The 25,807-nt window shown below is 39.5% G+C and overlaps 1 protein-coding gene across 3 annotated transcripts in view; it reads right to left on the reverse strand.

Annotated features, from left to right (window-relative positions):
* Positions 1 to 25,595, reverse strand: part of LOC135543142 (solute carrier family 23 member 2-like) — a 73,296-nt gene extending 47,701 nt beyond the window's left edge. For all 3 annotated transcript variants that reach the window (XM_064970239.1, XM_064970231.1, XM_064970223.1), the window contains exon 1: positions 25,297 to 25,595. The gene's annotated coding sequence lies outside the window, so the exon portion shown is untranslated. The remainder of the gene's footprint in view (positions 1 to 25,296) is intronic.
* Positions 25,596 to 25,807: the final 212 nt, after the last annotated feature.

A 25,807-nucleotide genomic window follows, 5' to 3' on the forward strand; every position in this document is an offset into this window, starting at 1 on the left:
CTCGAGGAACTCCATTGGACTCTATGCAAACTGGAAACCATATATCTGGGGGCTGCATTTATTGTAGCTGATGATTTTAACAAAGCAAATTTGAGAACAAGGCTACCTAAATTCTATCAGCATATCGATTGCAGTATCTGGGCTGGCAAAACACAGGATTACGGCTACTCTAACTTCCGCGATGCATACAGTTCACAATTAATGGCACCCTTAATATGATTGTAAATAACATCTACCAACATTAAACCAGGAATTAAATTCCACTTATTTAAGTTTATCTAAGTGTTAAGAAAATATATTAAGCCATTACATCAATTTCTTTTTAACAAGGGTATAAAAATGAGGTAACAGGCATGCAATATCCCTTTGTCATCCAACACCATGAAGAAAAGAAAAGGACTGGCCGTTCAAAAGGGGACAGCTGGTCGTAGACCTTCATGAATCTGGTAATGGCTACAAGAAGATCCACAAACGATGAAATATACCACTGAGCACTGTCAGGGCAATTATTAAAAAATTCTAAAAGATATGGAACAGTTAAAAACCTCACCGGCAGAGGACGCAAATGCATTTTGCCCCCCAGGATAGGGAGGAGGATCGTGAGAGAAGCAACAAAATCCCCAAGACTCACTGTGAAAGAATTGCAGGCCTTGGTGGCATCTTGGGGTCACCAGGTTTAAAAAAGCACCATCAGATGCCACCTCCACAGGCTCTTTGGAAGGGTTGCCAGAAGAAAGCCCTTAATGACCCCAAGACACAGACGCAAGCGCTTGGAGTTTGCCAAACGTCATTTAAATTATGATTGGAAGAAGGTGCTCTGGTCAGATGAGACCAAAATTGAACGTTTTGGTCAGATACAGCATCGGCATGTTTGGTGTCGAAACAGAGATGCATACAAGGAGAGGCACCTCATACTCACTGTGAAATATGGTGGTGGGTCAGTGATGTTTTGGGGCTGTTTTAATTCCAGAGGTCCAGAGGCACTGGTTAAGATTGATGGCATAATGAATTCCACCAAGTACCAGGCAATTTTGGCTGACAGTATGGTTGCCTCTGCCAGAAGGCTGGGACTAGGCCGTATGTGGACTTTCCAACAAGACAATGACCCAAAACATACCTCAAGATCCACACAGAAATGGTTCTGTGACAACAAAATCAATGTTCTGCCATGGCCATCTGTCGCCAGACCTCCATCCAATCAAAAACCTGTGGGCTGAGTTGAAGAGGACCCAAGAATGTGAAGGATCTTGAAAGGATCTGCATAGAGGAATGGTCCAAAATCCCTCCAAATGTGTTCCTTAACCTTGTCAAACATTACAGGAAAAGACCATGCTGTTATCCTTGCCAGAGGTGGTGGCACTAAGTGCTAAATGAGGAGTGCCAATAATTATGAAACATTGATTTTGGTGAAATCTATTTTGTATTAAATAATTCTATGATTTTGGTGGGTTCCATTGAAACATTAATAAAGTACAGTATTTCTCACATGTTGGTATTTTGAGTTTCTCTATAATTATATTGTTTATATTATTTTAAGTATTGTTTGTGCATTGCCAGTCAGGGGTGCCAGTAATTTTGGACCCCACTGTATACGCTGATTCAGTGAGAGTTTATAAGGAAGTGCATAGGAGATGTTGCTCCCACTCTGACTATTAAAACCTACCCTAACCAGAAATCTTGGAAAGATGGCAGCATTTGCGTAAATCTGAAAGTGCGAACCATCGCATTTAACCATGGAAGGATGACCGGGAATATGGCCAAATACAACAGTGTAGTTTATTCCCTCTGCAAGGCAATCACACAAGCGAAACATCAGTATAGGGACAAACTGGAGTTGCAATTCAACGGCCCAGACATGATACGTACAGTTGAAGTCGGAAGTTTACATACACTTAGGTTGCAGTCATTAAAACTCGTTTTACAACCACTCCACACATTTCTTGTTGTTAACAAACTATAGTTTTGGCAAGTTGGTTAGGACATCTACTTTGTGCATGACACAAGTATGTTTTCCAACAGATTATTTCACTTAATCACAATGCCAGTGGGTCAGAAGTTTACATACATACACTAAGTGTATGTAACTGTGCCTTTAAGCTTATTGAGTATAGGGGGCAGGATTTTTGTTTTTGGCAAAAAAAACGTACCCATTTCAAATTGCCTATTTCTCAGGCCCAGAAACTAGAATATGCATGTAATTGTCAGATTAGGATAGAAAACTTTCTAAAGTTTCCAAAATGGTCAAAATATTGTCTGTGAATATAACAGAACTGATATTTCAGGCAAAAACCTGAGGAAAATCAAACCTGGAAGTGGCTTCTATTTTGAAAGCTCCCATGTTCCATTGCCTGCCTTCGCTCCATTTAAAGGGATATCAACCAGATTAATTTCCCTATTGCTTCCTCAAGGTGTCAACAGTCAGTTTCAGGTTTTTATTTTGAAAAATGAGCAAAAAAGATAACATCATGTCAGTGGATAGCTGGGTGTTCGCATGAGTTTTGCTTGCGCAACATAGTGGGGCAGCCATTGTCTCCCCCTCTGCTATTGAAAAAGCGACAGTCCCGGTTGATATATTATCGATTATATATTTTTAAAACAACCTGAGGATTGATTATAAAAAACGTTAGACATGTTTGTGGACATTACGGATACTATTTGGAATTTGACTGCGATGTTGTGACAGCTCGCGTCTGTGGATTTCTTAACATAATGCGCCAAACAAATGGAGGTATTTTGGATATAAAGTAATCTTTATGAAACAAAAGGAACATTTATTGTGTAACAGAGCCTCGTGAGTGAAAACATCCGAAGATCATCAAAGGTAAGCAATTTAATCTATTGATTTTCTGACTTCGTGACCAATCTACTTGGCTGCTAGGTGTTTCTAATATTTTGTCTACTGAGAGAGATGTTCTTACATAAACGCTTGTTATGCTTTCGCCGAAAAGCTGTATTGAAATCTGACACACCAGGTGGATTATCAACAAGCTAAGCTGTGTTTTGCTATATTGCACTTGTGATTTCATGAAAATGAAATATGTTTAGTAATTGAATTTGAATTTGGCGTGCTGAAATTCAGCGGGTGTTGATGAAAATGATCCCGCTAACGGGATGGGTGTGTCAAGAAGTTAAACAGCTTGGAAAATTCCCCAAAATTATTTCATGGCTTTAGAAGTTTCAGATTGACTCAAATGATGTCAATTAGCCTATTGGAGGTGTACCTGCGGATGTATTTCCAGGCCTACCTTCAAACTCCTTGTATCTTTGCTTGACATCATGTGAAAATCAAAAGAAATCAGCCAAGACCTCAGAAAATAAATTGTAGACCTCCACAAGTCTGGTTGACCCTTGGGAGCAATTTCCAAATGACTAAAGGTACCACGTTAATCTGTACAAACAATTGTACGCAAGTATAAACACCATGGGACCACGCAGCCGACATACCGCTCAGGAAGGAGATGCGTTCTGTCTCCTAGAGAATGAACGTACTTTGGTGCAAAAAGTGCAAATCAATCCCAGAACAACAGCAAAGAACCCTGTGAAGATGCTGGAGGAAACAGGTACAAAAGTATCTATATCCACAGTAAAATTAGTCCTATATCTACATAACCTGAAAGGCTGCTCAGCAAGGAAGAAGCCACTGCTCCACAAACCGCCATAAAAAAGCCAGACTACGGTTTGCAACTGCACATGGGGACAAAGAGAGTACTTTTGGAGAAATGTCCTCTGGTCTGATGAAACAAAAATAGAACTGTCTGGCCATAATGACCATAGTTATGTTTGGTGGGAAAAGGGGGAGGCTTGCAAGCCGAAGAACACCATCCCAACCGTGAAGCACGGGGATGGCAGCATCATGTTGTGGGGGTGCTTTGCTGCAGGAGGCACTGGTGCACTTCACAAAATAGATGGCATCACGAGTGAGGAAAATTATGTGGCTATATTGAAGCAACATCAAGACAGTCAGGAAGTTAAAGCTTGGTCGAAAATGGGTCTTCCAAATGGACAACGACCCCAAGCATACTTCCAAAGTTGTGGCAAAATGGCTTAAGGACAACAATGTCAAGGTATTGGAGTGGCAATCAAAGCCTTGACCTCAATCCCATAGACAATTTGTGGGCAGAACTGAAAAAGCGTGAGCGAGCAAAGAGGCCTACAAACCTGACTCAGTTACACCAGCTCTGTCAGGAGGAATGGGTCAAAATTCACCTAACTTATTGTGGGAAGCTTGTGGAAGGCTACCTGAAACATTTGACCCAAGTTAAACAATTTAAAGGCAATGCTACCAAATACAAATTGAGTGTATGTAAACTTCTGACCCACTGGGAATGTGATGAAAGAAATAAAAGCTAAAATAATTAATTCCCTCTACTATTATTCGGACATTTCACATTCTTAAGATAAAGTGGAGATCCTAACTGACCTAACACAGGGAATTTTTACTAGGATTAAATGTCAGGAATTGTGAAAAACTGAGTTTAAATGTATTTGGCTAAGGTGTATATGTAAACTTCCGACTTCAACTGTATATCCAAGTTTGTTTGCATAACAATTCCACAAACAGACTCAGGTTTATCTGTCTATGCCATATGTTGTAGTATTAAAGTTGAACATTGCTGAATGTTACTTCCCATGGAATTTGTTTGTTTATAGGCAACCCTGAATAGTCTTTTTCTTAGATTGACTGGACAGCAGCAGATCGAAAGACAAGAGGATTGTTGAAGTTGGAGGTGTTTGGCTGTGTTAGTCAGGCTTTGAAACGATTGGGCTAGACAGTTTGATGGAATCACCGGGAAGTTCTTTTATTTATTTTTGTACCGACAAACTATATTAAGTGGCCCTCTGTAAAAAAAAAAAAGTTTAAAAAAAAAGTAAAATGTTTTTATTTTTTGGGGGTGGGGAACACATCTTTCCAAATAGTTTAGCATATAACCAGGTGTAAGGTATGTTTATGTTGCACAGTATATTAGTGAGTCATGCTGTCTTGATGAATTCTGTGTCAGTTTGTTTCACATATAAATGGGTATACCCTGTATCAGAGATCTGGACCCGAGTCACATGACTTAAACTCGAGTAAAACTCAAGTCGCAAATGTTGAGATTTGAGACAAAAAATTTAAACACTTGACAGTCGATTTGGACTAGAGATCTATGACTCAGGACTTAATTTGAACTGTAACACTCAAGATGCTCGAGATACTTGAATTAACCTCTCTCAAAAGAGCAAAACCACCTTCCTCTCCTGTTAAATTCTGCTATTACACCGTGAACATACATTCATGGCAATTCTATTGCTCAAAGCGCATTGGGTTATATTGGAAATTAACGTAAAAATTCTGTTCTGCCTAGTGCTGCCGAGCCGGCAGATGCGGAAAGGCAAGGGGGGAAAAAAATTTGTGCACCGTCTTATTTTCAAGCGACACGCGGTGAAAATATATGCACTCTCAGCATGGGTTTCCATGAATGTTTATTCTCAGCCAACCACAGACCTCTCAACCTGCAATTTAGTGGGCGAGGGGAAACACTTAATTCTAATTAGAGATTTCACAATGTCAGTCAAACTGTAGCTGTACTATCAACACTTTATTCAGCCCCTTTACTTTCAGTGCAGCAAACTCTCTCCAGAAGTTCAGTGAGGATCTCTGAATGATCCAATGTTGACCTAAATGACTAATGATGATAAATACAATCCACCTGTGTGTAATCAAGTCTCCGTATAAATGCACCTGCACTGTGATCGTCTCAGAGGTCCGTTAAAAGCGCAGAGAGCATCATGAAGAACAAGGAACACACCAGGTAGGTCCGAGATACTGTTGTGAAGAAGTTTAAAGACGGATTTGGATACAAAAAGATTTCCCAAGCTTTAAACATCCCAAGGAGCACTGTGCAAGCGATAATATTGAAATGGAAGGAGTATCAGACCACTGCAAATCTACCAAGACCTGGCCATCCCTCTAAACGTTCAGCTCATACAAGGAGAAGACTGATCAGAGATGCAGCCAAGAGGCCCATGATCACTCTGGATGAACTGCAGATATCTAAAGCTGAGGTGGGAGACTCTTTCCATAGGACAACAATCAGTCGTATATTGCACAAATCTGGCCTTTATGGAAGAGTGGCAAGAAGAAAGCCATTTCTTAAAGATATCCATAAAAAGTGTTGTTTAAAGTTTGCCACAAGCCACCTGGGAGACACACCAAACATGTGGAAGAAGGTGCTCTGGTCAGATGAAACCAAAATTGAACTTTTTGGCAACAATGCAAAACGTTATGTTTGGCGTAAAAGCAACACAGCTCATCACCCTGAACACACCATACCCACTGTCAAACATGGTGGTGGCAGCATCATGGTTTGGGCCTGCTTTTCTTCAGCAGGGACAGGGAAGATGGTTAAAATTGATGGGAAGATGGATGGAGCCAAATACAGGACCATCCTGGAAGAAAACCTGATGGAGTCTGCAAAAGACCTGAGACTGGGATGGAGATTTGTCTTCTAACAAGACAATGATCCAAAACATAAAGCAAAATCTACAATGGAATGGTCCAAAAATAAACATATCCAGGTGTTAGAATGGCCAAGTCAAAGTCCAGACCTGAATCCAATCGAGAATCTGTGGAAAGAACTGAAAACTGCTGTTCACAAATGCTCTCCATCCAACCTCACTGAGCTCGAGCTGTTTTGCAAAGAGGAATGGGAAAAAATTTCAGTCTCTCGATGTGCAAAACTGATAGAGACATACCCCAAGCGACTTACAGCTGTAATCGCAGCAAAAGGTGGCGCTACAATGTATTAACTTAAGGGGGCTGAATAATTTTGCACGCCCAATTTTTCAGTTTTTGATTTGTTAAAAAAGTTTGATATATCCAATAAATGTCGTTCCACTTCATGATTGTGTCCCACTTGTTATTGATTCTTCACAAAAAAATACAGTTTTATATCTTTATGTTTGAAGCCTGAAATGTGGCAAAAGGTCGCAAAGTTCAAGGGGGCCGAATACTTTCGCAAGGCAATGTATATGTGAAGTTTATTTCATAGGCCTATGTACTGTAACAGAAAATATAACCTAAATTAAAAGATTGCATTGAAATTGGTATAAAACACTCGGAGCGCTGGAATTCCATAACTAATAAGAGCGTCTGCTAAATGACTTAAATGTAAATGTAAATGTAATAGACTGGCCATGACAGTCATTCAGACTGTTGATATTTCAAATTGTGTAATTGTTAAATCAAAGCATTTAATAAGATAAATTAGGTCGTAAGAAACCTCAGGACACCAAATGTAAATTGTAATTGTTAAGAAAATGTATTGATTGATTGATCCAGAAGCGAATAGTGTAAATACTAAAATAAGTTACCTGCCCAGCTGGCCCGTTCAAACTACACCTAAGATATACTGAAACAAATTTCACACATATAATAATATATGTGGCCTAAAAACAAGATTAAATTGACAGTAGTCTGACGTGTAACAATATTATCAAATTGAGAATGATTAGACTGATGACCAGTGCAGCGTGCACTGACAAAGAGAACGGAGCTTACAAAATAGCACTTCTTCAATAGCATTCTATAGAAATCCATGCAGGCCAGACGTTTTGATTTCTACACCCTACTGGAAAGAGTAGATTGCAAGGTTTCTAAATGAACCAATTTTCCCCAAACAACTCTACAAATTGAACAGATGTATTTTTCACAAAAATACCAACTCTTTCCTAGAATAACCGAAGCTCCACGCACGCATTCCTCATGTGAGTATTGGCGACAATCACCAATTGCTATTTGGGAAGAAATATTCTCTCTATACTGAAAAAAATATAAATGCAACCTGTAAAGTATTGGTCCCATGTTTCACGAGCTGAAATCAAATTTCCCAGAAATGTTCCACATCCGGCTTCCTCACATACGGGATCGTTTGAGACAAGCCATCCGAACAGCTGATGAAACTGAGGAGTATTTCTGTCTGTAATAAAGCCCTTTTGTGGGGAAAAAAACTCATTCTGATTGGCTGGCCCTGGCTCTCCAGTGGGTGGGCCTATGCTCTCCCAAGGCCCACCCACAGTAGCGCCCCTGTCCAATCATGTGAAATCCATAGATTAGGGTCGAATTTATTTATTTCAATTGACTGATTTCCGTATATGACCTGTAACTCAGTAAAATCTTTGAAATTGTTGCACGTTCCGTTTATATTTTGGTTCAGTATATTTTATTCTGTTATATTCTTAATGTAAAATATGTGTTGACTGTGGTAGGTCAGCAGAATATAAGCCTGTGATGTCTGCTAAATGAACAAGCTGATTTCATTGGCATGGCACAGCCATATAGCCTCAGCTACTAAGCAGATAAAACTCAAGAACATGCTATTCCGTTCTTATGAAATAAATAGTTTTGTATCATGTTTTTACTGACCTTTCAAAAATAAAACCATGAATATTTCAATTAGGTTGTGTATATTAAATGGATTTATTAGACTGGCAGCTATTGGTACTCATTGAGGCCCAGGTATTATAATGTTAAATATGCATAGGGTCATTTTGACTGCCATGGCACTTTGAGGATGAAATGCTCAGAAAGTTTGACATCTACCTAAAAGTACTGATAGTGTAAAACACACATATTTAGGAAAAGTCAGGGACAGTTGGTTTCAAGGTTTTTATTAAAATTAACTTAATGAAATGACAATATTGAAAACGGTCAGATTGACCGCCTTGGTAGTTCTAGTGTTAACCACTGACTTGAGGACTCAAAACCCAAAATTAGGGACTTGTGACTTGACACTTGCCCATCATTACTTGGGACTTGACTCGAGACTCAAACGTTAAGACTTGAGAATTGCTAAATTGTGACTTGGTCCCATCTCTGCCTTGATCTATGAAATACTGATCCACACAAACACAGTAAAATGTTTTAGAGGCAGTGCCTTACATAATCATTTGGCTTTTACTGTATTGTGCAGGGCAAGGATATCTTTGTGGCAAGTCTGTATGTGACACCTGGGTGCCTTCCATTGGAGCAGACCCTTTCACCACTTTGCCTGTAAGTAAAAGCATAAAATATGGTTGCCATTTAAATTATTTAAATACAATTTGACTCATATCTGCCAGTTGACATTCAAAACACTTCCAGAAGTTCTAAATGGTAACCGACTAGGTATCAAATGAGTAATGTGGTTTCAAATGAATGATGGACATTCTGTACTTAATTTCAGTCTGATGATCATGTGAAAGAATCGGTCATCAAGCTATGTGTAGGTGGTTTGAATGTCATTACAGTATGTAGTTACAGTATATATATTTTTTTATTCAAATCATTTTATTAAAACACTATTTATTTTCATTGTATGTCATTATACCCAACTAACTGATAAGCATCTGAATTTTATAAAACATTCTAATTGTACTGTAGGTCTTGAAGCCACTGCACAGGGTCAGCTACCTTCTTGACTCTGTATGCTTGGAGAACAGATTGCTTGGATACGGTGACATATCATATGTTGCTGTGTGCAGCTTTAGTTGAGCTATATTTGTGTTGCGCAGTTGGCCAGATAAAGATGTGCTTTGTTAGGACACAAGGTCCTGTTCTGCAGACCATTGGTATATAGTGTTAATTTCACACAATTCCAGTCATGTTCTAGAACCTTTCATTTTGTGTGGGTGTTAATGTTGTATTCTCCTTAAGTGACAATGCCCTTGAAGCCGGTGTTTGGAAGATATATTGGAACGGGTGTTGTTAGGCCCGAGACAAAGTCGAGGGCTGGCAAAACGTGCCAATATATCCTCCAAAACACCGGCTTCGAGGGCATTATCACTTTTATACAACGGGTTAGCAACATATTCAAATAATGATTGACATATTTTCAGTAAAAATGTTATTTTGATTAATTTATTCATTCTATTTTATCCGTCCACAAGATATACTCCAGATACAAATCTAGGGTTGGTACCCAAGCTGGCTGGGTGTTTGTTCGGTTCGGTTGCCAGAGACGTGACCCAGTCGTTCAGTCTTTTTGTTTTGTCTCTATAGACGCGACCCAGTTGTTTGTTCTAAATGTTCTATTGCCATACTGACTGGCAACGTTCTTATCACTTACTTGCTAGCCAGCCAACTTAGTCACGTCAAACAGCGCAGACTAATTAACAACAAAGTAGCTGTATTTGCATAAGCTGTTTTCTAGTGACACTTATTTGGATACATCCATAAAAATAAGCGAATGATGTGCGATTTCATCTGGCATAGAAAAATGTGCTCTCTTGTCAGGTCACTGTTGTTCAGAAGAGCTAGCCAACAACACGGTTAACACCATCACTTCAAACTGAGATGGAAAGACTGCAAAATAACTCCACTGTTTCATTTGATCTGTTTTCTATTGATATTTAGTTGTGTGTGTGTGTATATAATATATACATATCCATAAAAAATTATGCTGATTCGCATGTTGATTGGCTGAGAAAAGCTGCCTGTTTGATCCTGACTAGTTCATTACTATGCGACATGTGGAGATTGTTTCAATATTCAAATTCAATCTAGCAAATGTCGAAGAGAGACAGCAAGGTTTATACAAATCTCCGGTGTTGAAAACCAAATGTTAGTCTTAAAGAACAAAATGTGAGATAAATGTCAAGATGCTTTTATAGTGGAGATCAAGTTTATAAGTTGCCTGGCTGTCCTGATGAGACAGTGGATTGCACAGTCAGATGGAACAGAGTAAATAGGCATTTTAACATCATAGATTCAGCCGGTGGTAACTTGTGAAATAGACACAGCTGGAATGAGGTTTTAACCAGTCAGCATTCAGAATTCGACCCACCAGTTGTATAATGCATCATAATAACTATGTCCCTTTCAGGGACATTGCACAGCGTATATCACTGGGTCAGTGGACTCAGATAGGTGGAACAGACTTTTTTTTTTACCAGCCTTCACATTATTTCAAACATTGCTGCATATCAACTCCTGCTGTCCACAAAGTGTCGATGTTTCTTTGTGTTAAAAATGTGTGTGTATAATGTTTTCCTCTTTAAAATTGGGGCTTTTCCTTGACAGGAGAACCACGGGGACATTTATGCTGATAGTAAGACCAATAGTTTTAGCGTCCATATTTTGATGTAACACAATTGTTTAGTATCGTACATTCTTGTTTTTACAGTACGCACTGTACATGGCACTGGATGCCCCGTTTGACTTCTCCCAGGTCAGCTGATATAAGTCACCTTGAAATTACATGTCTACAGATCACAATAATACTGGAAAATGTACATTTTGTTGCGCTTGTCAATGGCAATCCACCCCCCCCCCCCCCCCATGATCATTACACAGGTGCATCTTGTGCTGGGGACAATAAAAATGCCACTCTAAAATATGCAGTTGTCACAAAACACAATGCCACAGATGCCTGAAGTTTTGAGAGAGTGTGCAATTGGCATGCTGACTGCAGGAATGTCCACCAGAGCTGTTGCCAAAGAATTGAATGTTCATTTTTAATCCAACGTTTAAGAGAATAGAATTTGGTAGTACGTCCAACCGGCCTCACCTGCAGACCACGTGTAACCAAGCCAACCCAGGACCTCCTCATCCGGCTTCTTCACCTGCGGGATCGTCTAAGACCAGCCACCTGGACAGCTGAAGAAAAGTTCTGCACACACTGTATCAGGGAAACTCATCTGCGTGCTATTCGTCCTCACCAGGGTCTTGACCTGACTGCAGTTCGGCATCGTAACCTACTTCAAATGCTCACCTTCGTTGCCCACTGGCATGCTGGAGAAGTGCATTCTTCACAGAGAATCACGGTAGACGGGATGGTAGACATGGATGGCGTCATGTGGGAAAGTGGTTTGCTGACGTCAACGTTGTGAACAGAGTGCCCCATGCTGGCGGTGGGGTTATGGTATGGGCAGGCATAAGCTACGGACAATGAACACAATTGCATTTTATCGATGGCAATTTGAATGCACAGAGATACCATGATGAGATCCTGAGGACCATTGTCGTACCATTCATATGCCGCCATCACCTCATGTTTCAGCATGATAATGCACGGCCCCATGTAGCAAGGATCTGTTCACAATTTCTGGAAGCTGAAAATGTCCCAGTTCTTCCATAGCCTGCATACTCACCAGACATGTTCACCTGCAGAGCATGTTTGGGATGCTCTGTATCGACGTGTACACCAGCGTGTTCCAGTTCCTGCCAATATCCAGCAACTTCGCACAGCCATTGAAGAGTGGGACAACATTCCACAGGCCACAATCAACAGCCTGACCAACTCTATGCAAAGGAGATGTGGCACATTGCATGAGGCAAATGGTGGTCACACCTGATACCGACTGGTTTTCTGATCCACGCCCCAACCTTTGAAAGGTATCTGTGTCCAACAGATGCATATCTGCATTCCCAGTCATGTGAAATCCATAGATTTGGGCCTAATGAATTGTTTAAAAATTGACTGATTTCCTTATATAAACTGTTATATTTTTATTCAGTGTAAAAGCGGATATACCTAGTTCGGTGGAGACCCGAGGAACGTCAAGAGTTAAAAAACCTTGTGAAGGGGTTTGGTATTTTAATATTTTAACAGTGATGTTGGAAATTTGTTTATTACAGCTTTGTTAACCAGAAGGGAATAATGAAGTGAGCTTTGGAAATGTTATGAGGACCAGACAACTTTCTGATACAGGATGCAGTAGAGTATTAAATCTGTCACCTGTGATAAAGCGAAGGGTGCTCTATGGTAGACTGCATCCAAAGTTTTAAAGTGGCTGCTGCAATCTGGTAAATGGTGTCACCATAGTCAAGAACTGGCAGGAAAGATGACTATACAATCTGCTTCCTGCTACTTAGGGAGAGGATAATCCTATTTCTAAAAAGAAGCCCACTTTAAATCTCCGTTTTTTTAACTAGCTCACCCGTATGTTTTTAAAAAATGTTTTTATGTTAATCCAAATGGCCAAATATTTATAGGCGGGAACCCGATCGATGGGAGAACCATCCAATTAATAAATATGTAGTCCATCTGAATTTGTTTTGCGAGAATTAAATAAAAACATATCTAGTCTTTCCCGGATTAAGTACAAGTTAAACCAACCAGAGCTCTCTGTAAGGCAACAAAGTCAGATTGCAACTCTAACAAAGCCTGGGCAACAGTTGGGGCAATGGCATACATAAGTGTCACCTGCATACATAAGAATATTACAAGTCAACAGATAGACCAATATTATTTATATAAATAGTTATGAGAACAGGTCCCAATACAGACCCCTGCTATACACATCCATCTTTTGCACGTCTACCATTCCAGTGTTTAATTGACATATTGTTATTACTTCACCACCATGGCCTATTTTTGCCTTAACTCCCTTATTTGAACTCACTGTATATAGACTTTGTTTTTTTTCTACTGTATGTTTTGTTCATTCCATGTGTAACTCTGTGTTGTTGTATGTGTCGAACTGCTATGCTTTATCTTAGCCAGGTCGCAGTTGCAAATGAGAACTTGTTCTCAACTAGCTTACCTGGTTAAATAAAGGTTAAATAAAAATAAATAAAATAATACACCTTTAATATCCAGGAAACTACACTTGAGGTCTCCAGAAATCACACATTGCGTCTTATCTGACAGATCATTCTCAAACCACTTGCAAGAAGCCTGATCCAGGCCTATTTCAGTCTTTGCATTATAATTTTATGGTCAACAGTGTCAAAGTCCTTGGAAAGGTCTATAAATAAGGCAGCACAATGGCTTTTATGATCTAAGAAATTTAACACATCTAGAACAAGTGTAGCAACTGAAATGGTGCCATGTCCAGGTCTAAAATCAGATTGGTGCACATTTAGAATAAAATGAGAAGAAGTTTAATAAGTTATTAGTTGAGACTAGGCCAAGGATTCACAAACTTTGGAAAGGCAAGATAACTACCGTCCAATTTCCAAGTTCTCCTCCTTGAGGTAGGGGGAGGACATGTGCCACTGTTACGGATACCAGTATCCTGTGTGTGTGTGTGTGTGTGTGTGTGTGTGTATCCTGTGTTCTTTTCTCTCCTTCTCCCCTCACAGGTGAAAATCATCACTCCCCAATCAGTCACCAATCCAATCATCAATCAGACACACCTCATCCTGTTTCCTACCCTATCACAGTTCCTTACCCTTGGTTTAAAAACCCTGTCAGTTGTTTGCTCTAGAGCTCAATTTCTCTGTAAATGCCATGTCTGTAGGTCTCTGTGTTTCACTCTCTCTTTGTGTATTAACCTTTCTTTTGTTTGAGCACCTCCATAGCACTTTGTCCTCACCTGTGAGTATTGTTTTTGGTTATGGTGTTTGTGTTTGTTTGCTGGTGGGAAAAGGGGAAACCAAGACAAGTCGCCCATGGGCATACACTACCCGTAGGTAGACTTTGTTAAATACACTAGTTAGAACTGGGTGGACCACCCACTGTATTTTTGGTTAGTTAGTTAGCTGTTGTTAAAGTAGGCTAGTCTAGCTTAGGGGTGTTTTTGAATACTTATCGTTTTGTTCCTTGGGTCCAGCTCAGCCCCTTTTCCTGCTTCCCCCATTACCGTGTGTTCATTAATAAACCCTGAGTTTGACGGTAGATTTCAGTTGTCGTAGTTATTTCGTTCTCACTTTTACTTTGTCACTATTAGAATTTGTATGAGTTATGTTACGGGTCTCATTACCACCCCCCCCCCCCCCCCAATCCACAGGTTAATTATTCTGCAATAAGAGAGTCAAAGAGTTGCAGTAAAAAGGATCAAGAGAATTACCCCCTGTGGATGTTTTTTCCCCACTGATTTTTAGCAACACACTTAGTACATCATAGATATAAAATGATTGAAATGAAAATAGACATTCTCAATCGGGGTGTGACTCATTCTCTACAGTCTGTTTCAAGGTGAATAAAGGACTCTCTACTGGAATTAGAGGAATTTTCATTAACAATTATTTCTAATAGATGGCCAGCTGAGGCAAAATGGTTATTAAAAGCACCACCAATTTCCATTTGGTCTATTATAGGACCAGAGGCTGTCATAACCTGACTACTTTCCAGAAGTGGATTCCCATGATTCTCAAATACACAGTTCAGGAAGTATGTTGACTTTGCTTTTCTAACCAGAGACAGATATCGATTTCTCAAATGTCTGCCAGTCAGAAGTAGTATCATTCAATCTAGCCTCAGCCCAAGCTAAATTTCTTTCCTGTAATTGTTCATACAATTCATGTGTGAACCAAGGGATTGATTTATCCTTCACACGTAGTTTTTTTATACCAAGTTTTTTTTCAAAATTTTATACGGCGCATGCTTATTTACAACAGTTTTAACCCCCTGAGCTTGTTTTGCTCTAGGATGCCCACAGGCCTCAAGACTTGATCGATGTCCCCCCGGAACCAGTTGAAAAAAATTGAATGTATATATGTAGAAGGTATAGTGCCAAAAATAAGGGATTAAATACATGTACAAAATGTTTTTTTTCCCCTAAAAAAAAAAAGATCTAAAGGATGTTTGTTCTGTTGTTCCATGTAGTGCATCTGTTATTCAATGTGTTTGTATGGGCTAACAGCAGTAAGGCCAAAATAATTGTTCATAAATGTTTTTTTTTCTTTTTTATACTTCAAGTGGTTTTAAAATTCTAAATCAAATAGCAAAATGATCCTTGGTATGACTGTCTTAAAACAATTCCATATAGCTTATTCCATATAACTTAGAGCTTAAACGCATTACTGAGTACCAATATCCATATTTTCAAGAATAGGGGTGGCTGCATCATGTTATGGGCATGCTTGTAATCGTTAAGGATTGGGGAGTTTCAGGATAAAAAAAAGAAATGGAATGGACAGGCAAAATCCTAGAGGAAAACCTGGTTCAGTCTGGCTTCCACCAGACACTGGGAGATGAATTCACCTTTCAGCAGGACAATAACCTAAAACCCAAGGCCATATCTACACTGTTGCTTACCAAGAAGACATTGAATGTTCCTGAGTGGCTTAAATCTACAGCAAGACCTGAAAATGGTTGTCTAGCATGGATCAACAACCAATACGTCAGAGCTTGAAGAATTTTGAAAAGTATAATTTTGCACAATCTAGGTATGGGAAGCTCTTAGAGACAGCTGTAAACACTGCCAAAAGGTGCTTCAACAAAATATTAGCTAAGGGGAGTGAATGAGTTATTTCTGTATTTAATTTTTAGATCAATTTGCAAACATTTCTAAAAACATGTTTTCACTTTGTCATTATGGGGTATTGTGTGTAGATGGGTGTTTAAAAATATATATTTTGAATTCAGGCTGTATTTGGCTAAGGTGCATGTAAACGTCCGACTTCAACTGTATTTCTATGGGCACAAGTACAGTTCATGACAAACTGTTCACAGCCCTCTTGTTGGTGGAGATAATTTTGCAGGTTTAAAGCTTATTTCCTTCAATTGTACGCATTTTGTCATGGGATGCAAAAACATTTTGCCGTTTTAAAGCGAATGTTCTTGCATTTCTATACATTTTGCCATGTCTGTGTATTCATGTGATATTTGAGAAACATAAGTACATTATTTAAAGGCTAAAAAACGTTAGCTGACATGGGCTAGTTGATCTGGATATTCCTGATTAGTTATAAATAGCTCTAAAGTATGCAATGACAAGAAGAACTGATGATGCACTACCCAATTTAAAAATTGCACCTTGTGCATTCTACTATTACAGCTTCCCTTTTGCTGTGAGAGTTCCAAACTGTGCCCCCCCTACTTTTATCATCTAAGAAATATAGCTAGTCAATCACTGATCTGGAGAAGGTTATACGTTTTTATTTCCTCATGCCTAGATTACAGTAAGTATTTGTATATACTAGAGGTCGACCGACTAATCGGAATGGCTGATTTTCAAGTTGTCATTTTGTACACAGATTTTTATTTTATTTTATATATATATATATATATATATATATATATATATAAACACCTTTATTTAATCTTTAACTAGGCAAGTCAGTTAAGAACACATTCTTATTTTCAATGATGGCCTAGTAACGGTGGGTTAACTGCCTTGTTCAGGGGCAGAACGGCAGATTTTTACCTTGTCAGCTCAGGGATTTAATCTTGCAACCTTACGGTTAACTAGTCCAACGCTCTAGCCACCTGCCTCACGAGGAGCCCGCCTGTTACGCGAATGCAGTAAGAAGCCAAGGTAAGTTGCTAGCTAGCATTAAACTTAATCAATCATAATCACTAGTTATAACTACACATGGTTGATGATATCACTAGTTTATCTAGCGTGTCCTGCGTTGCATATAATCGATGCAGTACGCATTCGCGAAAAAGGACTGTCGTTGCTTCAACGTGTACCTAACTATAAACACCAATGCCTTTCTTAAAATCAATACACAGAAGTAAATATTTTTTTAAACTGCATATTTAGCTAAAAGAAATCCAGGTTAGCAGGCAATATTAACCAGGTGACGCATGTCTTGTATTCAAGATCCTTAATGGCCTGGCTCCCCCTCCACTCAATATTTTTGTTAAACAGAAAACCCAGACATATGGCAGCAGATCCACAAGGTCTGCCATGAGAGGTGACTGTATAGTTCCCCTAAGGAAAAGCACCTTTAGTAAATCTGCATTCTCTGTGAGAGCTTCCCATGTCTGGAATACACTGCCATCAGACACACATCTGCACCACATATCACACTTTCACAAAATGCTTGAAGACATGGCTAAAGGTCAATCAGATTTGTGAACATGGTCCCTAGTTGTGTGTTGCCGCTTTCCATGTTGTCTGTTGTCTGTAGCTTGTGAGGTGTGGAAACACTTTGTTGCTTTTATGAATTTTGTCTTGCTGCTTTTTGTTCTATGTTGCTCTGTCTGTATGCTATGTCTTGCTTGTCCTATGTTGCTATGTCTTGCTTGTTCTATGTTGCTATTGTTTATATTGTAATTGTTTTTAATAACCTGCCCAGGGACTGCGGTTGAAAATTAGCCGGCTGGCTAAAACCGTCACTTTTACTGAAACGTTGATTAATGTGCACTGTCCCTGTAAAAATAAAAATAAACTCAAATCAAATTGTGTCACTTCTCTTGCGTTCATTGCACGCAGAGTCAGGGTATATGCAACAGTTTGGGCGGCCTGGCTCATTGCGAACTAATTTGCCAGAATTTTACATAATTATGACATAAAATTGAAGGTTGTGCAATGTAACAAGGAATATTTAGACTGATGCCACCCGTTAGATAAAATACGGAAAAGTTCTGTATTTCACTGAAAGAATAAACGTCTGGTTTTCGAGATGATAGTTTCTGGATTCGACCATATTAATGACATACGGCTCATATTTCTGTGTTATTATAATTAAGTCTATGATTTGGTAGTGCAGTCTGACTGAGCGATGGTAGGCAGCAGCAGGCTCGTAAGCATTCATTCAAACAGCACTTTCGTGTTCTGCTGTTTATGACTTCAAGCCTATCAACTCCCGAGATTAGGCTCGTGTGACCGATGTGAAATGGCTAGCTAGTTAGCGGGGTGCGCGGTAATAGCGTTTTAAATGTCACTCGCTCTGAGACTTGGAGTAGTTATTCCCCTTGCTCTGCATGGGTAACGCTGCTTCGAGGGTGGCTGTTGTCGATGTGTTCCTGGTTCGAGCCCAGGTAGGAGCGAGGAGAGGGCCGGAAGCTATACTGTTACACTGGCAATACTAAAGTGCCTATAAGAACATCCAATAGTCAAAGGTATATGAAATACAAATGGTATAGAGATAAATAGTCCTATAAATACTATATTAACTACAACCTAAAACCTCTTACCTTGGAATATTGAAGTCTCACTTTAAAAGGAACCACCAGCTTTCATATGTTCTGAGCAAGAAACTTAAACGTCAGCTTTCTTACATGGCACATATTGCACTTTTACTTCTCCAACACTTTGTTTTTGCATTATTTAAACCAAATTGAACACGTTTCATTATTTATTTGAGGCTAAATAGATTTTATTGATGTATTATATTAAGTTAAAATAAGTGTTCATTCAGTGTTGTAATTGTCATTATAACAAATAAATATATATATTTTTTTAAATCGGCCGATTAATCGGTATCGGATTTTTTTTGTCCTCCAATAAATCAGTTAAAATCATAAATCGGTCGACCTCTAGTATATACACCAGGAAATGTAACCATATCACAACTGCTTTTCTACACTGGCTACCGGTAACCTTTTAGAATAGATTTTCAAATGCCATTTATCATGTTTAAGTCTAGGCTTGGTTTAACCCCATCCTACTGTAGATCTCAGATCTTCTATCTCCCTACGAGCCAAGACGGTGATGTAAAGTGAACTCAGAAATATAAAAAGAGACTGACTTGTGCAGCCTGGTCTTTGAACATGTTTCCGCCATGCTTGGATGTGATATCGTGTTCCCCAGGATCCTGTGTGCGGTGAATAAAGAAACTTCTTGATTGTACAGAGAAGTGTCTGACTGATCAGTCATCTTCAATTGGCAATCCTGAATATCTGGAAACAGAACAGCTGGAGACAGCAATTTCCTACAGTCCTATCTTCAATAACACGCTCCTGAGGCTACCTTGCTTTACAACACATGGTCAACAAAAAACCCACATCACTCCACAGAGACAGAGCTGGAAAGACTTGTGTGAGGCCAGCGTGGGACTATCTAAAGAAGGATATCCAGTTGATCCCAGACAGAGCTGGAAAGACTTGTGTGAGGCCAGCGTGGGACTATCTAAAGAAGGATATCCGGGTGATCCCAGACTGAGGTGGAAACAAACATCACTTCAAGGGGCAATCATTAGTTGCTTCATCCAATTTTGGACTTATAAATTAATTAAATGTACCCATTTCATTCTTGAAGAATATGACTTATAAATGTCTTGTGAGCTTAGTTCAACTGTCACACCCCTTCAAAACCCTTCAGAACAGAATATAAGCTTGTTTTACTCCAATGTTTGTAAAGAGTAAATGTAACATGGTTAAAACGATACTTTTGACATCATAGATTGTCAGTCCTTGCATCCATAGCTCCTTTGAATTTGAGGGCGGTTACATTTCTCCAGCCCAATCCTCCGGTTCACACCGTGGTGGGGAGTCCACTTTGTTATTGTTTCAACTGCTGATTGCAGCTTTAACCAATAGTATCAGTATGGCTACAGCTGTGAGGAGGTGGTAATCGATATCATTTCACCATTCTGTAATAAAACGTACATTATTGTTCAATTAAAAATGTTATCGAGAGATGACTGCCATAATCTACGGCCCCATTCATGTTTGACTGTATAAGGTGTCTAGAAATGAGTTTGAAAAGAGAGACTTAATTGTTGGCCTAATCTATTGCCTCCGCTCTACGTTACATAGGTTCATCAGAAAGACATATGCCACGTGATCTCTGGTGTCTGGGATGTGGGATGTGAGTGAATACCCTCGGCACCGTCATAGCTGGAGCATTTTGAGTAATAGATACGGTGTGAAGAATACGCAGAATAATGTGACGCGTTTGATTTCACGTTTACCTGTTACACATGGGTGTTTATTGTGGAGTTATCCACATTGTCTCTTCTCCCACAAAATAAGCATCGGAACCAGCTGGTTAATCGCAAAAGGTTATGCTTTGTGTCAATGCTGTATGTAAATTTAGCCTTAACACTAACGTCATCCAGACCGCAATTATTCACCCAAATTCAAATGTTAGTAATGGCCGTAGTGTTTCATTCTATCTAATCATCATGTCCAACAAACTACTTGCGTGAAGTTTAATACAGAATTGAATGGTGCTCAGGTTTTTCTTTATCAACACTATAGTACTGTAGGTCTATCTACCATATATTGTTTTTCAGGGGGACATTCTTTTCATGCCTAGAAAATGGTGACAAGTGTCCTATACAAACGATTCTAGGTTTAGATTGTCAGCAGTTTAGCCAAAGTCCTTGCCTCATCAAAAAGTTTCAATAAAAAAGGTGAATGTACACTTGAATATTTACATTAGGTGTAAATATTCTCACACATAAATGCAGTGAGTTAATAATCCATGAGATTTCGGGAACATTGAGGTGGATTGGATTCCTTAGTCATCTAGTTTCCATTTAGTCCCCAGACACAGTCTGCAACACCTATAGGCCTACTTTTATGAAATGTAAGATTTATTTTCTTGATTAATTGTAGACATTCTAACACCGTAGCCTACCCTATTCATTGACCAGTGGCTGTTAAAATAACAGGTAGGCCTATTATTATTAGGCTATTAAAATAGGCAAATTAGTGTCGAGGGTAGAACCCTCATGGTGCTCCTGACGACCGACCTCTAAAAACTGCCACTTGGGAGGGCCTGTTGCTTGGCGAACCCTCGCAGGTCCCAGCCCACCCGGGATTCATTGTGTGTGTGTGTGTCCAAGAAAAAATATTTTAAAAACTAGTCAGCTGGAATGCTAGGCTATTGCTCTATGTCAGCCGTTATAGTCTACTTGGCAGTGGGAGAAGATGATACTGTCAGGCCAATTATCCATAACAGTGCCCCACAAATCTGAGCAATCTAACTGTGGTATACTTGATTCCCATGTTGGCCTAATATTATTATTAAAATTATTAAGTAATTGGTTATTCATTTGTGTTTGTTTTAGTGAGCGACACTGGCGTCCTGAATGTAATAGTAGTAGGGCTAATTAATAGGCCTATCGTCGCATGCGTAATTGCGCCTTAGTGTCACCGGATCCACCGCTGATGACTTACGTAAAATAAATCATGCTTTTCTACCTGAATTTCATGAGTTTCAACTTCTGATTATCAAAAGACACAGGTTTCAAAGTTCAACATTGTCAATAAACTTAATGCATGAATGGTCAATGAATTACACAAAATATCACATATTTTAGTAGAAAAACCCTTAGGATAGATAATGGAACAGGTGGAGGATTAGTCGTTGACGTAGGCTAGTCAGGTGGAACGCGACCGACCTCGGACCACGCCCACATCCCCAGTCCGGAATTGTGCTGACCACCCCCCACCTGCAAGACCAGGTCCTATACAGGAGATGGTCCGTTCCCCACTAGAAAGTCAGACCTAGGGCACGGCCCTGGGTTTAACTGGCCTTCCCAGCGGGGCAGAAGGGAGGCAAGCGGGGTGGAGGCGTGTCGGTGGTATAATACATCATAGGAAGGTGAGAGCTGCTTATAGGCCTATACCAAGTGTAATTTAAGGAAATTAGGTAGGCCTACGGCAAAAGGGCAGGTTGTAGGGAGATGGTGGAGTGGCTAGAAAAGTGGGGTATAGAGCAGAGGTAGGCCTATGGTAAGGAAGCACAGTGTGATCAAATCTGAGCTATCCATGTCCAACATGAACTGGGTACGGGGAGCTGTCCTTACAGCACACTTCGTGCAGCACTGTCCAATGGAGGAGGCCGCAGGGCAATAGTATAAGCTCCAATCATAAAGCGTACGCCACTGACATAGGAGAAAGTACAATGCTAGGCTTGGTCGCCAATGGTTTGGCTTAAACCTTTTGTTTGCCGTGCCTCTTTAAGTATTTGTTAAATGCCTTTATTTATCATCTCGGGACACACCTGAGATTGGAGTCTGATCTATGAGATTTTTTATTAACTGTAATGATTTGCCGTTTCATTTATCCTAACTACGCACCAGCCACTACGACCAGAGCCATGTCGTGTGCACAAGAGGAGAGCTTCGTTCCGCAGTCAGAAATATGTTGACATAGAACCCAATGTCTTGAAGAGAAAGGTAGGCTTAAGTGCAGGTTAAAAGATGGAATTCTGGCGGGAGTAAACTGGAACGAGGAAGTAGCCAAGAATCAATAGAAAGAGAAGCATCCAGGAGCCAGTTGAAAGAGGGGCGGGAAGAACATCCCCGGATGCGGGTCGCAGTCAGACTATATTGGTCTGAGACCCACTGCAGCACAAGTCAACCTGGGTGGCCCAGCTCTCACACTAGTAATAACATTCATTATTAATAACGGTAGGCTACAGGCTTAATAGCCAAATCCCCATGAAACAGCTGTGGAGGCAAAGTTAAGCCATTATGTTAAACATTTTATTTGAGAATGTGATTTAAATAAAACCTAAAACACAATTTGTAAGCTACATTAATGAAGGGGATCAGAGGGGAGCATATCCTCTCTCACACTCACGCACTCCCCGTGGCGAGAGAGCGTGCACGGTTCATATTGATCATAATGACGTCGCCTACCTTGTGCAGCCTAAGCTACAAACCAAAGGTTCTGCTGGAGCCTTTAGTTGTGTAGAAATCTCCATAGATTATATGCTACGAATAACTTTTTGGTAACCTGAGGACAAAACAAATCTTTCTTCCTCATGTTGGCTCACGCAAGTGACGCACACACACATTCCTCCAAGCATCGTTTCCAGGACAACCATGGTAATAAATCTCACCCTAAAAATCAGATGCGATCCCTACATGGTGATTGATGGATGGATATCGATGAATAGTCCTACTTATGTAACAAGTCATTTTAACACACACACATGGTTATAAGATGAAGGGAAGGGGGAGAGGTAAAAGGACCCATGAGCACCAACATCTTAAGTTCATAAAAGCTCATTACATTTGGTGTCAAATGAAAGCTAAGAGTCTGTATTTTACAGAAATGAAGGCATATATACATTTTTTATATTTATATACATATTTTATATATATATATATATATATATATAAAATATATATATATATATATATAAAATGTATATAAATATAAAAAAATATAAATATAAAAAATATATATATGCCTTAATTTCTGTAAAATACAGATATACACAGACCTTTCAATTATATACACACACACACTTTTTTTCACCCATTCTAAAACTAGTAAAAATCAAAGGCTTTGGTTTCTAGTCAAACAGATGGAAGAGAGGCCTCGAAAAATATCTACCAGAAGAAGTCTTAAAAATGTATTTGAAATACAGTACCTGTCAAAAGTTTGGACACACCTACTCATTCAATGATTTTACTTTATTTTTTACTATTTTCTACTTTGTAGAATAATAGTGAAGACATCAACACTGAAATAACACAAATTGAATTATGTAGTAACCAAAAACAGTGTGAAACAAATCAAAATATATGTTATGTTTGAGATTCTTCAAATTTGCCACCCTTCACCTTGATGACAGCTTTTCACACTCTTGACATTCTCTCAACCAGCTTCACCTGGAATGCTTTTCAAACAGTCAAGTCAAGGAAAAGAGTCAAGGAAAAGCAGCCAACAAGTGCTCAGCATATGTGGGAACTTCTTCAAGACTGTTGGAAAAACATTTCAGGTGAAGCTGGTTGAGAGAATGCCAAGAGTGTGCAAAGCTGTAATCAAGGCAAAGGGTGACGACTTTGAAGAATCTCATATATAAAATATATTTAGATTTGTTTAACAATTTTTTAGTTACTACATGATTCCATATGTGTTTTCGTAATTGTGATGTCGTCACTATTATTCTACTATATAGAAAATAAAGAAAAAACCTTGAATGAATAGGTGTGTCCAAACTTTTGACTGGTACTGTAAATCAAAACACAATAATGTTGAAGTTAAGACCCTTGGAAACTAATATTAACAATTGTGTTTATGATTTATTAAGCAATTAAAAGGTGTAAATTGGAAACTGCAGTTGGGTCACCAGCTACTGTCCTCCCTTCCACTGTTATTGACAGTATTGTAAAAACAGTCTTCTCTCTCTCACACACTCAAAGTAGAGTAGTGTATAGGTCTGTACAGTAAAGCACACTAGGGTACAAAATGTACTGTGCTCTACTGCGATGTCCAAGCACCCCATTATTTATGCAGACATCATTGAATCTCAATTCAGAGTAGATGTTAAACAGAGTTTTTGGAAAACTTGGTCACATAAAAAAGGGCCATTTTACTGTCATTCTGTTACAAAATTTTACATCTGCACTGTTTTTCAAGTATATGGGTTGTTTTATGTGGACATTTTTGAAAGTAGTCCTTATGCATAGAGTTGTATGGTTTGTTTAACTTTGCCAAAAATCGTAGTCTCAGCGTCATTCTGTTACCATGGAATTGCCTATATGCGAATCAATAGAAAGCAATAACTCATACTATTCCACTGCGCATCTCTTATCATTCAATTATGAGGCCCTCTGATTAGGAGCATGCATTGCTATAGACATGATCCTTCTGGTCCCTCCGCGTTTGCTATTGGTCCATCCTCGGATGTTGTATATCTCCCTCTCTGTGTCACACTGTAGCTAGCTATGGCGTCATATTCCCCATCACGAGAATGATGCAAATACGGCTAGTGAGCACCAAACAGCTGGCTCCCCAGGTAAACACTCACCTGTCCTGGGGAAGGAACACCGGCAGGACCCGTTTCCCTTCAGGGTTATGATAAAGTCCCCGTGGCGGTGCTGGTGAGGTTAGGGTTGGTTAGGGGTGATACAGCCAAAGGTAGGTTAAACCCGAACAACAACCTTCAAATGAAGCCGAAAGGAGCGTTAGATGTGTGTTGGTCCAGTTCTTAGTAGGTAGAAAATAACTATTCTTGTAGTCTCCTGCGCCAGTGTTTGGGGCTGTCAGACAGCAATGTCTGTAGATACAGAAAGCGTGTGTATTATGTAGTCTACAGATAGGCACGGGGTTGACTGGACACATAACAGCGCATGCTCAGATAGGCCCTGACGTCACGCCCTTCCTCTTTGTGCTTACTGCCACGTTCATGACAACCGGGAACTCAAAAACTTCTGACTTGCGACTTTAGTGCGTTCAAGATAACTGGGAATAAAATGAGGTCAAATCATGACGTCAGTGATCTTCAGGTCGGAAAGTCGGGGCTCTATAAATAAATCCGT

Source organism: Oncorhynchus masou, chromosome 1, assembly GCF_036934945.1.
Source record: "Oncorhynchus masou masou isolate Uvic2021 chromosome 1, UVic_Omas_1.1, whole genome shotgun sequence".
In the NCBI taxonomy this organism is placed as follows: domain Eukaryota; kingdom Metazoa; phylum Chordata; class Actinopteri; order Salmoniformes; family Salmonidae; genus Oncorhynchus; species Oncorhynchus masou.